At 44.8% G+C, this 16260-nt stretch overlaps 1 pseudogene; it reads right to left on the minus strand.

Annotated features, from left to right (window-relative positions):
* Positions 1 to 516: 516 nt before the first annotated feature.
* LOC126475750 (5S ribosomal RNA) lies at positions 517 to 634 on the minus strand (annotated as a pseudogene).
* Between the last annotated feature and the right edge of the window lie 15626 nt (positions 635 to 16260).

Below are 16260 nucleotides of genomic sequence, written 5' to 3' on the forward strand. Positions count from 1 at the left end.
GTAATAATAGCTTCCGTTAAGCAAAATTAACAAATAGAAAACAACCATGCATTCCTCAGTAGCAGCTTTGGTTAAATAAAATTACCAACTAGAAAACAGGTAGGCCGTCTTTAATAAGAGCTTCAGTGAAGTCAAATTACCAAACAGAAAACAGGCAGGCCTTCAGTAATAACAGCTTCAGTTAAGTAAAATTACCAAACAGAAAACAGCCAGGCATTCCTTAGTAACAAATCCGGTTAAGTAAAATCACCAAATAGAAAACCGGCAGGCCTTCTTTAATAACAGCTTGTCTCTCTCTCTCTCTCTCTCTCCTCCCGAACAGGCCATGAAGGCCCAAAGGTACCCACCGGCCGCCGTGTCATCCTCAGCCTACAGGCGTCACTACATACGGATATGGAGGGGCATGTGGTCAGCACACCACTCTCCCGGCCGTGTGTCAGTTTCCGTCAATGGAGCCGCTACTTCTCAATCAAGTACCTCCTCAGTTTGCCTCACAAGGGCTGAGTGCACCCCGATTGCCAACAGCGCTCGGCAGACCGGATGGTCACACATCCAAGTGCTAGCCCAGCCAGACAGTGCTTAACTTCGGTGATCTGACGGGAACCAGTGTTACCACTGCGGCAAGGCCGTTGGCTAATAACAGCTTCAGTGAAGTCAAATTACCAAACAGAAAACAGGCTGGCCTTCAGTAATAACAGCTTCAGTTAAGAAAAATTACCAAATAGAAAGCAGGCGGGCCTTCTTTAGTAACAGATTCAGTTAGGTAAGACTACCAAATGGAAAACAGGTAGGCCTTCATGGATAACTGCTTCAATAGAGTAAATAAGATTTTGAATTGTCGCCTCACAAGGGGTGCACTAGAAGGCTTACATGCAAGGAGCCCAAGACTACACCAAATAGGAAGGCCAGAAAGGTTACTACGAGAGAACCGGCCTTTGAACGCGTTTTTCGTTGGGTACAGACTGACAAAAAATATTAATACAGCAAGGTTACTTACGGAAAACAACAACAACTAGCCAAACAGTATACCCGCGTCACTGGAAAGTACCACCTGACGACGATGGTAAACGCCTGAAGGAAAACTAGGCTCCCAGATGCAATTACATAGCCTCAGTATTGCAAATTTTTAGACCCAGGTACCTCCTAAGCCAATATAATTAACAGAGCAGTGACATCTGCAAATCCCGAAGATTTCTCGAAATCGGCACCCGGCCGTAGTATAAGGAAGGATCTTATCTCACGTCTAAGATGTGTGGCAAGGATATAGGCTGAAACGCAATCATCTAGGTACTGACGGAGTCCGACCACGGCATAGAAGAAACACGTTATCGCTCCGGCTCAGGAAACACAATCAGCACACATAGTTTAAGATATCCTGTTAATAAACAACGAAGGCCAGTATCGGCACAGGAAGAGCGAACGACAATCACAATTCAAGGAAACAACTGGTGGGTGAAATTGATCAGCAAATAAATGAAAGTGATAGCAACTGACCTAAAGATATCAATATGAAAGTAGCAGTGAAGACTTCAAAATCCAAAACTTAACTGAAGTTCACGAATCGCAGCTGAAGCTTGGTGGTTCCATAGGGGACCCAGAATTCAGCACAACCAAACTGGTTTGAACTCTCTAATCGGTGTGTCACGTCCCAGAGCTCGCTGGCCAGGCTACGCACGAAGACGGCACTCGAAGTCACCCAAGGATTCAAATCGGCCCACAAATATACCCAGCAACCACTCACCAGACTCTGTACCTAGACGCTTGCGCCACCGCTATCCTTAATTTCATGTTTATCCTTAACAGCTCTTTATATACGAGAAGATTCTTAGATACGATACAAATCTGAGTCCCAAAGTCCATTAGCACTTTAATCTTCTTACCCCTACGTCTGCTATAATAATCGGAATCACTACCTCGTATCGCTCCGTTACCACTCCAGAACTCGCCATGCCACAACACGTCCCGTTCCCATTAACAGCCTCGATCAAAGATGTTAGTGGCCCAAAGCAGAAGGACATGATACGATAGATCAAGCTAGTGGTACCAGGAATTCGAAAGGCGACGTCAGTAACGGCTCACAATGGACCACTGAAGATCGTGATCTAAGTTTCAGAACGTATTAAATAATATGAATTGGCGCTCTGTGCGCAGCCTTCTCACTGAGTTTTAAAAAATTGTGTAGCTACAGGCATTGTATGACAAAGGTATTTACTAATGTGTAAGTCATTGTCCATTTCGTGGATTACTTTTTGAATATGACTCCTGTCAAATTATGCCCCCTCAGTGAGCGCCACCTAAAGATGCTGCAAGACTTCGTGCTTCCCCAATTAGGTATGGTCGACGTGGATGTGGAACAATTATCGTTTCAACAAGACGGAGCGACCTCGTATACAGCCAGAATTGGCATGGATTTCAGGCGACAGACATTTCCCGGTAGACTAATTTCCCGTTTTGCTGACATCTCCTAGCCGCCTGGCTCACCTGTCCTTTCACGTGTAGTTACCTCCAGCAAGAAGTTTTCCAAACACGTTGTGCCACCATTGCTTAGTTGAAGGATCGCATCAGAACTGCGGTCGGCAATGTCCCACGGAATATGTTACGACGGTTTATGGAAAGCTTTCAACGCCACCTAGATGAATGTGTTGTCCAGAGGGGGCATCATTTGACAGCAGTCATATTCAAAAAGTAATCCACGCAATGGACAATGACTTACACATTAGTAAATGGCATACCTTTAACTATTAATTGACATAACAGATAACAAATAAATTACAGTTACTGCCTGACGATGTGTTTTTAATATCCTACTATGAACGCTGCTGCACCCCATAGTGCAGCATGTCTGACAATGAAATACGTAACAGGTTAGAAACTGTCAATATCTTTCTATGTAAACTATAAATTTCAGTTAGTATATTCTAGTCAAACCGTGGTTTCCTATAAGAAAGCATAAGAAGAAAGTTATGTTGTTAATTGATCTGAAGTTTGTTGTCTCGCCTTTCAGATCAAACTAATTTATTTTGTACAGATAATAGCGTCACTGCATTATACGTATTTAAAAAGTATCAAAGAGGTATAATTCATACGAAAACTTCGGTATTAGCTTTATAATTTACCTCCCCTTTTTGCGACAACTGATTCACATAGCAACAAATTCAGTTTACTGATTTTGTAATGCAAACCTGCACAGACAAAGTAAGTCAAATAAACAGTGTAAATTCTGGATAGAAGTGTCAAGCTGATTATAGGTATGAGAGACGAGTTTATTGTAATTTGTTTTGTGTGCAGGAGTACTCTCGAGCCAGCATAAAAATTAAGCACACTCCAGGTATTACGATGCCCACGTGGCAGATCGAGTCCACAGCAATGGCCGTACAATTAATCTGAACGTATTTTGTTCCCGGGAGCCAGAGGTGCAATGGTGGCTGCAGGGAAGTGCGCAATTTTATTTCTGTCTATAACGAATAGTAGCTAATACAGATTTGTGTTGCAGCTATCTCTTTCAAACATATAACAGCAAGGTACGTTCATGATTATTCAATAGAAATTGAGTGCCTTAGGAACAGAGAAAACCGATGTCCAGTCACTTCGTATAGTAAAGGGTTTCACTTTTTAATGTTAATGGCTCTGTAAAAATGTTCAATGTTTCCTGCAAAGTAGTCTTGAGGTGTGAGTATCAGTACATTTTATAAAAGCTTTTTTCGGAAAAAAGGAACATAAGCAAACCAAGCAAAATATTTGTCTTTCCCCAGGGAACCCAACACTAATAACGTGAGGCACTGCTTCTCATCTCCATAACGGTCTTCTTCCGGTATGCTACATCTATATAAAGTAATTACCTGATGGATAGGTGCGAGAATTGTGATTACTACGTTTTCTATAGGAGTGCTAATAAGGTGAGACAGAGTACTTCAGCGTTTGCAAAAGCAGTAAAAGCAGGCAGTTAAGAGTACAGTTGTGAAAACGCAAATGCCATCATCTAGGCATTGACACAGAGTATTCATCAAATGGATGCGCATAGCGGAGTCACATATGTGACCACCGCCTATGTTCGACATCAACGTACAACTACCACTCATAGACAGCAGGTGGCAGCATCAGTAGTATAATGTATACAGGGTGGTCCATTGATCGTGACCAGGCCAAATACCTCACGAAATAAGCGTCAAAAGAAAAAAACTACAAATAACGGAACTTGTCTAACTTGATGGGGGAAACCAGATGGCGCTTTGGTTGGCCCGCTAGATGGCGCTGCCGTAGGTCAAACGGATATCCACTGACTTTTTTTAAAAAGGAAACCCCATTTTTTATTACATATTAGTGCTGTACGTAAAGAAATATGAATGTTTTAGTTGGACCACTGTTTCGGTTTGTGATAGATGTCGTAATAGTCAGTAACATATGGTTCACAATCTTTGACGAACAGTTGGAAACAGATAGGGTTTTTTAAATTAAAATACAGAACGTAGGTACGTTTGAACATTTTATTTCGGTTGTTCCAATGTGATACATGTACCTTTGTGAAGTTATCATTTCTGAGAACGCATGCTGTTACAGCGTGATTACCTGTAAATACCACATTAACGCAATAAATGCTCAAAATGATGTCCGTCAACCTCAATGCATATGGCAATGCGTGTAACGACAGTCCTCTCAACAGCGAGTAGTTCGCCATCCGTAATGTTTGCACATGCATTGACAATGCGCAGACGCATGTTGTCAGGCGTCGTCGGTGGATCACGATAGCAAATATCCTTCAACTTTCCCCACAGAAAGAAATCCGGGGACGTCAGATCCGGTGAACGTGCGGGCCATGGTATGGTGCTTCGACGACCAATCCACCTGTCATGAAATATGCTATTCAATACCGATTCAACCGCACGCGAGCTATGTGCCGGATATCCAGCATGTTGGAAGTACATCGCCATGCTGTCATGCAGTGATACATCTTGTAGAAACATCCTACATTATGTAGGAAATCAGCATACAGTGCACCATTTATATTGCCATCGATAAAATGGGGGTCAATTATCCTTCCTCCCATAATGCCGCACCATACATTAACCCGACAAGGTCGATGATGTTCGACTTGCCGCAGCAATCGTGGATTTTCCGTTGCCCAATAGTGCATATTATGCCGGCTAACCTTACCGCTGTTGGTGAATGAGGCTTCGTCGCTGAACAGAACGGTTGCAAAATATCTGTCATCGTCCCGTAATTTCTCTTGTGCCCAGTGGCAGAACCGTACACGACGTTCAAAGTCGTCGCCATGGCATTCCTGGTGCATAGAAATATGGTAGGGGTGCAATCAATATTGTTGTAGCATTCTCAACACCGACGTTTTTGAGATTCCCGATTCCCGCTCAGTTTGTCTGCTAGTGATGTGTGGATTAGCCGCGACAGCAGGTAAAACACCTACTTGGGCGTCACGATTTGTTGCAGGTCGTGGTTGACGTTTCACATGTAGCTGAACACTTCCTGTTTCCTGAAATAACGTAACTATCCGGCGAACGGTCCGGACACTTGGATGATGTCTTCCAGGATACCGAGCATACATAGTACACGCCCGTTGGGCTTTTGATCACAATATCCATACATCAACACGATATCGACCTTTTCCGCAATTGGTAAACGGTCCATTTTAACACGGATAATGTATCACGAAGCAAAAATCATCCACACTGGCGGAATGTTACATAATATCACGTACTTATACGTTTGTGACTATTACAGCGCCGTTTACCACAAAGCCAAAAAAGTGGTCCCACTAAAACATTCATATTTCTTTACGTATTACACGAATATGTAATAAAAAATAGGGGTCCCTATTTTAAAAAAACGCAGTTGATATCCGTTTGACCTATGACATCTCCATCTAGCGGGCCAACCATAGTGCCATCTGGTTTCCCCCTTCGAGCTAGTCGAGTTTGCTTCTTTGTAGTTTTTTCGTTTGACGATCAATGGACCACCCTGTATAAAGAGTGTCTTGGTGACGCCGACATCAGTGCATCTGTTGTCGAAATGCGGAAACTGAGACTCTTATCTGACGTTCCAGAGGGCAAGGTCATTTGCTTCAGGGACAAAGGTGGGTGCTCTTCTGAGACGTCTATGTTTATAAACTTTTCAAGTGCCTCCGTGGTTAAAGTATACCGTTCATGGCAAACTGGCGCTGTCCGAAATAGTCGCCGAGGACACTTTGGTGTACCATGGACCATAGGCGACAAGGGTCAACGACAGCTGCGGAAATGTGTGCGGGCAAATAGACGTGAAGCGGTTACAATACTGACCGCTCTACAGGAACCAAGGGACTTCCAGCAGTGGCCCGAAATTCCCCATTCAGCGGACGTTCTTACGTAGAATACTCGCCGTTCATGCAGCCATGGCGACTGCTCCTCATCGGCAACGAACACTGACTGGAATTTGGACGCCAGTACGTAACAGGATGTCCACTTTCCAGAGGACACGTCGCAAAACAAAAAACAATCAACAATTATTGGAAGGGACATGGTATTCGAAGGAACGTTGTGGTCTGGATTTTTGTGCCATTAACTCGAAGATACCGTTGTACTTGAGAACACATTGAATCCCAGGCTGCCACCAGTTCTACGAACCGCACGAAAGCTAAAAACAGAGTGAACTCCGCCTTGCCTTTCGCTGACGCCTTCATTCTACAACTCACGTCCTAACCGAAATCACCCACTTCCGACATCTCCTTCTCTTTATGGAGGACGTTTAGACCCAATACCTTAACCACAAAACCTACTTCCTGCACTCGGAGTCCTATCCACCAATCTAAAGCCAGTACTCTGCTGCATTTCAACCCTATCAAACGTTCGTAGCACCTTTGTAACTTATCTGTCTTCTCACCCCAAAAGTCCAGCTAATTGATTAAATCTATCTGAGATATACGTCTTTCCAGTCCTAGTCAACGTGCTTCACCTCACACCATCTAGTCGTTCCCATCTCTCCCCATACTTCCATCTTAACGAATCTCAGTCGCTACCTGCGGCTTCTCAAGTCCTCTTAGTCATTTCGTCGTGCCACCTCCGCCATGACCATGATTATTTTCATACACTACCAGCATCATCGTTATGTCTTACCATCGTTTACAGTGTAACAAGTGATTATATTTTAGCCATAATACAAAGTCATCATAACATAAGAAATAGTTTTCTTCCGCTTCTTATATATTATAAACCCTTCTACTAAATATGTATAACATTTCACTTAAAGGTGGGTAACAATGGTCACTACCATACTTCAAATCACACATATCCACATAAGCAATCAGGACTCAGATATATGCTTCGAAGACTCAACACTTTACCACTCAGCACAGAACGATACCAGAAAGAACTAGGCATCACCACACAAATAGAGACATACAGTGGATGCAATAGCAATCTAGGCACAAAGTTCAAGAAAACAATGAAACAACAAATGCAATCTATAAACATAACACTTACTCAGCCAAAAACAACAGCACAACAAAACACCGCACAGTCAAGCAACATAGCAACAGAATAACAATGACATAACGAACACATGAGAATAAGAAAGGAACTTCAAGATGCTACACAATGACGTACAAACACAAACTCACTTATAAAATAACACTTTCAGAGGAAAAGCATAAACAAATCTTTCAAAACACAGTCATTCCAAAGGTACATTTGAAAAACAAAAATGACAGAGCCATCTACTAGAAAGCAGGAAAACACCGCACAGTCAAGCAACATAGCAACAGAATAACAATGACATAACGAACACATGAGAATAAGAAAGGAACTTCAAGATGCTACACAATGGCGTACAAACACAAACTCACTTATAAAATAACACTTTCAGAAGACAAGCATAAACAAATCTTTGAAAACACAGTCATTCCAAAGGTACATTTGAAAAACAAAAATGACACAGCCATCTACTAGAAAGCAGGAGTATATCAACTACAATGCAACATACGTGATGGTAGATGTGTAGGAAAAGCTAGTGGAACATTCGATACCCGGTATATAGAACATATTAGAGCACTGAAATATGAGGCAAGCCACAAAACTTTCGCAGAACATTTATGATAAAATAATCACAAACCTACTACAAGAGAGAAGGACATACAAACAGAGTAAATAATGAAACACACTTCGTAGCCTCATAAGAAAATTATCATATATAGAAAACAAAGGCAGAAAGGAGGATACTACTTAATGACTAACTGAATAGGAGAACTACTCACTGTTTACACTGACTGATCATATAACTGATAGTAACCCCAATGGATGATCACAAATCCCATTCCTTTGCCATGTTTAAAAATGTATGTTCAGAAAATATTACACACACATACACACATAAACACACAAAATTTACATCAGCACAAATACAGTCACACAAAATACCACGGAAAACAAAATATGAGAACGTTGGCAACACCCAGAGTAACGAATGACACTGTACACACAGAAAACGGCAGTTAAAGTGCTGTGTGTTAAAAACAGTGACCAAAAGCAGAACTGAAAACTTACAACCAATTTGCCACATGAGAATAAGTTGCTTGTCATAAAAATAATGAATAAGGCGTTGATCTTTAGCTACTTCTCCATTTTGCTATAAAAACCTCAATGAACAGTTTTAAATCTATAGCCCGTACGTGCAAACGAAAACCTACGTGTGCAAACGAAAAGATCGTTCAGTATTTCAGGACACCCACTAAAGATGCTTTGTAACAAAAGCAAAACGCGCAACTGCAACACGGAAAAGGCGTTTCTCTTTTGAACTATTGTAAATTGCATACAGCTGCTGCAAAAATGGCGAACATAAGAAACTTGTTAAGAATGAGTATATTTTACATAGACTGGTCCCATTAGTGCGAGCACCTTTCCAAAGCCTGGTTAGCCACCTTTTGCATCGTGGATGTGCAGGAAGAGAGTCAGCGAGGCTGTGGACGATACCGACAAGGATGTGGAGTCACGCCGACTGCAGTGTCGTAGCCAGCAGTTCTACATTTCTCGTTGAGGACCCACAATCGGACAGCCCGAACGACATAGTCCTACAATTTCTCGTTGTTGTTTGAATCTTGGGAGATAGGTGGCCAGGTCAGAACGGTAAATAGCCTGGGGCTCGTCGATCCACGCAGGTACACTGCGAGCTGCGTGACACGTTGCATTGTTCTGCTGGATAGATACCATCGTGCAACATAACAAAACTGTATGGAGGGGTATACATGACTTCAAGGATGGATCGATACTTTTGATGATGAATTATGCCACACAAAATGCCGATATCAGGCAGAAAATACCACGAAACATTCCCCAGACCATAACGTTCTGCCCTTTGCGCTGGATACTTCCTACGGTTATTGCAGGGCCATCTGTCCAGTGTAGTATAAAACGTGTTTGATCTGGTTCGCTTGCAGAAGCGGAAGTGTTAAGACGTGCTACGCGGTCGCTCTTCCGTGTGATGCTTGTGTTTACCTACTAGTGCACGAGCGTAAAAGCTTTCGTTTGGTACGGTTTTCTGACATTACTATCGGTGACGGCAAGCCCCGCCATGTATGGTGGGGTGTATGGAGAAGGGGGTGGTGACTTCAACGCCCCTACAACACGCCCCTACAACACGAAGGCTGTGATCAGCCACTCGTTAGCAGTTGTTCGGGGAGAATCTGGAATACAGCCGGCAAAAGAGCACATGGATTTATCGGAACAGGATTCCTCCAGGTTCTCCGCTACGAGAAACAAGCGACAAAGTGAGGTCAGTCTGGATTTAAGAAATTCCAAAACCTTCATAGCAGACGCTAATCAGCTCTTACCTGTCACTGACGTTTCAAATGTAGCTGACCCCCCTGTAGCAACTGCTTCTGGGCTCACTCTTAACCAACATGCTGCAACTAACACCCCTCCTGTGGGACCTGCACCTACTCCGAGGTCTCTCAACTTTTACAAACGTACAGATAGGAGACCATTCGTAGTTTATATGGAATGTTTGGACAAAAACTTAGGCCGCTTGCACCCTATGGCACTAGGGAAATTATTGCATATTTCCTTGCCAGAAGTGAAGAATTCTATCCTTAACATCTCTTCAGCAGGAAAAACAAAAGTTAAGGTGGAACTGAAAACCCCAGACAAGGCTAATTTCCTAGTTACCAGTGAGGTATTGAAGTCAAAAAATATAGAAGTTTACATTCCTTCCTTTGTTGTCCATAAGCTGGGAGTAATCAGGAAAGTAGACACCAACCTTGAAGACGCGGAGATTTTGGAAGTCGTACAATCTCCCTTCCCTGTTGTAGGCGTTCGGAGGTTTACGAAGAGATATGGCAAAGACCAAATCGTTAAATTGCAGACCTGTTTGTTAACCTTCGACTCTCAAACCTTACCGGAAGCCGTGTCTATTCACGGAACAAGATGTCCCGTAGACCTTTATGTACCAACTGTCAGGCAGTGCTTTAATTGTCTTCGTTACGGGCACATCAGCAAACAATGTCGATCTCAGATGAGATGCATTAAATGTAGTGGTCCACATAATGTTGAATCCTGTGTCTCACCTATCACTATTTGCGCTCATTTCGGGGGACAACACGCATCCACGGACCATTCCTGCCCGGAATACCATATACGCCGACGAGCTCAAGAATTAGCTACGTTCAATAACATTGACTTCAGGGATGCGCTGTCTATTGCTCGTATGCCAACCTATGCATCCTCACCGGGGTTCAACAACATGACTTGCCTGCTCCGATCATTCCTGCTCCAACAAATTAGAGCTCTCCGGAGTTTAAAAACCCACAACTCTTCCCGCCGCTGCCCGCCGCAAGCATGCAGAGTCAACAACGCGGAAGTGGGGACGCAACTCAGTGTGCAACTGTGCCCCATCAGACACACGTCGCTTACCGGCCTCCCCGGCGGCAGGCGCAAGTAAACAACCCAACTAACGTTCGTGAGTGGTCTCAGTACCGCAGCCTGTTATATCCCATGCAACATTCATTCACTCCTATCAGCCAAAATCCATACCAGCCTGCTGCTCACAGATTAGCAACCCCACAAGCGCCGAATCAACTACAGCCTCAAGGTCATGCTGAACTTATAGATAAGATAATAAATGTGATTGATATTGTCATGCAAAACATAAGACAAAATAGTGCTATGAACAATTCCGATATCCGGCACCTCGTTACTGGCATATTTCAATCTCTCTCTCCCTAAATTATGGCGGCCTTGAAAGTATTGCAGTGGAATGCGAGATCCGCTAATTCTAATAGAGAAAGCTTGCAACGAGAACTGTTCGTAAGTCAGCCTGATATCGTTCTGTTATGTGAAACTTGGTTCAAATTCGAACGAACTGTTCGCTTTCAAAATTATTCTATAGTAAGGAAGACCGTCTCGATGGGTGGGGCGGCGTAGCTACACTGGTAAAAACTTCGCTGCCGCATCGACCACACCCGTTACACGTACCTGTCACCAACCTTGAATTAGTTGCTGTGGAGATACGAACTGCCCACAAAACCTTTACAGTTGTCTCGTTGTATAACGCTCCCCACCACAGTATCGTGGAAGATGACTGGAGACAATTAATATGTCAGCTTCGTCCTCCCTTTATCGTAGCTGGAGACGTGAACGCCCACCATGTAGCGTGGGGAGGAGGCGTGACAGACAGGAACGGCAGGACCTTGATAAGCGTTATCGAAGATAATAACCTAGTGATACTCAACGATGGCTCTCCTACGATGATAACTTCACCTCTCCGTAGACCCTCCGCAGTTGATGTAACTCTTTGCACCCCCTGAGTTACTGAAATATCTAATTGGTGCGTTAAAAAGGATTCAATGGGATCCGATCATCTCCCAATAGAGTTTCACATTAACATCAACGTCGATACTACGCACATCTGTTACTCTAATAGTACGTGGAAAATCAAGGATACCAATTGGGCCTCTTATAAGGAAACGGTTCGCCGGGCACTCGCAAATACGAGACGTGACTTACGGGACGACGATGCATACCCAGTTTTACTCAATGCAACGAACGTCGCAGCTGGCATCAGCATCCCTAACAAAAATGAATTTACAGTAATGAAGCACCGTTCTCCTCCTTGGTGGAATTCGGAATGCTCTCGGGAAGTTGCGAAGCGACGACTCGCCTTGAAAACCTATCGTCAGAATCCTTCATTGGACAACTTCTTGGCTGTACAAAAAGTGAATGCGCGAGTTACCAAATTCCTCAAGAAAACCAAGAAGGACAGTTGGAAACAATTTTGCCTGGCCCTAAATAATGAAACCAGTATGGCAAGCATCTGGCATAAAATTAAAGCTTTTAGAACAAGAAGACTGTCTTCCTCCCCTCCTGCTACCACGACCTGGTTAGAGGAATTCATACACTCCTGGAAATGGAAAAAAGAACACATTGACACCGGTGTGTCAGACCCACCATACTTGCTCCGGACACTGCGAGAGGGCTGTACAAGCAATGATCACACGCACGGCACAGCGGACACACCAGGAACCGCGGTGTTGGCCGTCGAATGGCGCTAGGTGCGCAGCATTTGTGCACCGCCGCCGTCAGTGTCAGCCACTTAGCCGTGGCATACGGAGCTCCATCGCAGTCTTTAACACTGGTAGCATGCCGCGACAGCGTGGACGTGAACCGTATGTGCAGTTGACGGACTTTGAGCGAGGGCGTATAGTGGGCATGCGGGAGGCCGGGTGGACGTACCGCCGAGTTGCTCAACACGTGGGGCGTGAGGTCTCCACAGTACATCGATGCTGTCGCCAGTGGTAGGCGGAAGGTGCACGTGCCCGTCGACCTGGGACCGGACCGCAGCGACGCACGGATGCACGCCAAGACCGTAGGATCCTACGCAGTGCCGTAGGGGACCGCACCGCCACTTCCCAGCAAATTAGGGACACTGTTGCTCCTGGGGTATCGGCGAGGAACATTCGCAACCGTCTCCATGAAGCTGGGCTACGGTCCCGCACACCGTTAGGCCGTCTTCCGCTCACGCCCGAACATCGTGCAGCCCGCCTCCAGTGGTGTCGCGACAGGCGTGAATGGAGGGGCGAATGGAGACGTGTCATCTTCAGCGATGAGAGTCGCTTCTGCCTTGGTGCCAATGATGGTCGTATGCGTGTTTGGCGCCGTGCAGATGAGCGCCACAATCAGGACTGCATACGACCGAGGCACACAGGGCCAACACCCGGCATCATGGTGTGGGGAGCGATCTCCTACACTGGCCGTACACCACTGGTGATCGTCGAGGGGACACTGAATAGTGCACGGTACATCCAAACCGTCATCGAACCCATCGTTCTACCATTCCTAGACCGGCAAGGGAACTTGCTGTTCCAACAGGACAATGCACGTCCGCATGTATCCCGTGCCACCCAACGTGCTCTAGAAGGTGTAAGTCAACTACCCTGGCCAGCAGGATCTCCGGATCTGTCCCCCATTGAGCATGTTTGGGACTGGATGAAGCGTCGTCTCACGCGGTCTGCACGTCCAGTATGGGAACGCTGGTCCAACTGAGGCGCCAGGTGGAAATGACATGGCAAGCCGTTCCACAGGACTACATCCAGCATCTCTACGATCGTCTCCATGGGAGAATAGCAGCCTGCATTGCTGCGAAAGGTGGATATACACTGTACTAGTGCCGACATTGTGCATGCTCTGTTGCCTGTGTCTATGTGCCTGTGGTTCTGTCAGTGTGATCATGTGATGTATCTGACCCCAGGAATGTGTCAATAAAGTTTCCCCTTCCTGGGATAATGAATTCACGGTGTTCTTATTTCAATTTCCAGGAGTGTAGATACAATCGCTCCTCCCACGGTGCCATTTTTAAACCATCGGTTCCCTGCTGAAGAAGACCGCTATGATGTTCTCCTTCGTCCTTTCTCTATAGAAGAACTCAACGAAGCTATTAAAGTATCGAGCGACAGTTGCCCTGGCACTGATCACATACATTACTCTATGCTTTCACACCTGCCTATAGAAGCGAAAGACTTTCTCTTGAACATTTTTAATCAGTACTGGATGAAGAAATACCTCATATGAACATGGACGACGCAAGTAATAATTCCAATTCTCAAACGTGGTGAAGATCCAAATGTCGGTACTAATTATAGACCTATTGCCTTGTCGCCGTGCGTTGCGAAAACACTGGAACGAATGGTAAAAAGGAGACTAGAACGGTGGCTTGAAAAAAGTAATTTGTTGCCTCGGAGTCAATACGGCTTCAGAAAAGGCAAAGGGACCATGGATAACCTGTTTTTGCTTAATATGGATATCACGTCAGCCTTTCAAACGAAAGAAACAGTAGTGGCAGCTTTTCTTGACGTTAAGGGTGCATATGATCACGTACACATACCGATACTCTTGGACAAGCTGGCAGGATTCGGAATTCCTTCACGGATGATCTACGGTATCAGTACCCTGATTACTCAAAGAACGATCTACGTCCGTTTCAAAGGCACCTTGATCGGACCTTTTTATGTTTCCCAGGGCTTGCCGCAAGGTGCAATTTTAAGTCCTCTCCTGTATACTCTATATACGCACGACCTAGAACGCATACTTACTCCCCCCACAAAAATCCTACAGTATGCTGATGATATATGTGTTTATTCTACTGCTGCTTCATATCTTCAGGCCAAAACGGCATTAACCACAACCATCGCACACATCGATGAGTGGCTCTCTAACAATGGGCTGGAGATCTCGGCTGAGAAATCAGCAGTCGTTCCCTTCTCCAAGTCGACGACAGCTCGCACTGAAGATCACATTACCTGTGGCAAGTACACCTTCCAAATAAAATCTCACGTTCGATTTCTGGGGATGATTTTTGACTCTCGGTTCAGCTGGGCGCCCCACATCCGATCCACCGTTACCAAGTGTGAAGAAGGTTTAAATGTAATCAGATCACTCACTCGTGTCTGGTGGGGAGCGCACCAGATTGTTTTACTCACCATGTACCGAGGGATAATTCGATCTCGATTAGACTATGGCTGTCACTTCGACCACACTGCGTCAAAGATTCATCTCTCCAAATTAGATACTCTTCAATATAAGGCCATTCGTACCTGTCTTGGAGCCATGCGATCGACGCCCACCAACGCCCTTTTAATAGAAGCAGGGGAGATGCCCTTGAGCATTAGGCGCCAAATGTTATCGGACAAATTCTACATTCAAGGCATGGCCATTATGGACAGTTCCGTCTATCAAAGTAGAGACTGCATTTATCGACTGTGGATTGCATCACACAGAAGGAATAAAGTGCCATCCGTTTGTGCCAGCTTTGACACTTGGTCACCTGTCATACATTCTGTACGGCGTTCAGCGCATCTACCTGTTTTTGAATATGATCTTCAAACGCTCTGCTCTCAGATCCCAGTCCATTATTTAAGTACGACCTGGCTGGATAGTACTAATGTCAACGTTGGCTTCAATCGTCTCGTTCAAGCACAATGGCCGGGTTTTCTCTGTGTATATACTGATGGCTTCAAAATTCCGCAAGAAGAGTGTACAGGATGCGCTTTTATCTGCCCTCAGATCCAGATCCGCAAAACCTTCAAACTGCCTACGAGCACTTCTATTTATACGGCGGAGACAGTAGCAGTTTTGGAAGCACTTAAGTTTGTCTCTAGCACTTCTTTCCCCAAGATATTGATAGTATCTGACTCGCAAAGCGTTCTTAAAAACATTCAGTACAGTCGATGGAACAAAACGACCAACAGTTATATCTTGGATGTGATATCTGAATATATTCGCAGCACACGCACGGGCCGGACGATCCATTTGTAGTGGGTACCTTCCCACTCTGGTATCGTCTATAATGATGAAGTCGATGCATTAGCCAAACAAGCGGCAACGTCAGGCACCGTCCTGGATCTGCAGCTTCCTTATACAGACTACTAACGTGCAGTCAAGGATCACGCAAGACAACAAGGACAGGAAATGTGGAACGTTTCTCAACAGACAAAAGGCGGTTATTACGCAGTGCTACAACCTCGGATTCCTTCACAGCCGTGGTTCATGAGGACACATCTGGACCGATCCACGATTTCTACCATCATAAGACTCCGCTTCAATCATGCCTCTTTCCCACAGCATCTACATCGGATCAACGTTTACAGTTCACCAGCATGTGAGTGTGATCGTGAGTCGAAAGCTGATGTCAACCACATCTTATTTATGTGCGCCAAATTTGAATGTGAACGGTTGGTCTTTTTGAAGATATTGCTGAGTATGGGCTACCATCTTCCTCAATCAGCTTCTTCTC

Source organism: Schistocerca serialis, chromosome 4, assembly GCF_023864345.2.
Source record: "Schistocerca serialis cubense isolate TAMUIC-IGC-003099 chromosome 4, iqSchSeri2.2, whole genome shotgun sequence".
NCBI lineage: Eukaryota > Metazoa > Arthropoda > Insecta > Orthoptera > Acrididae > Schistocerca > Schistocerca serialis.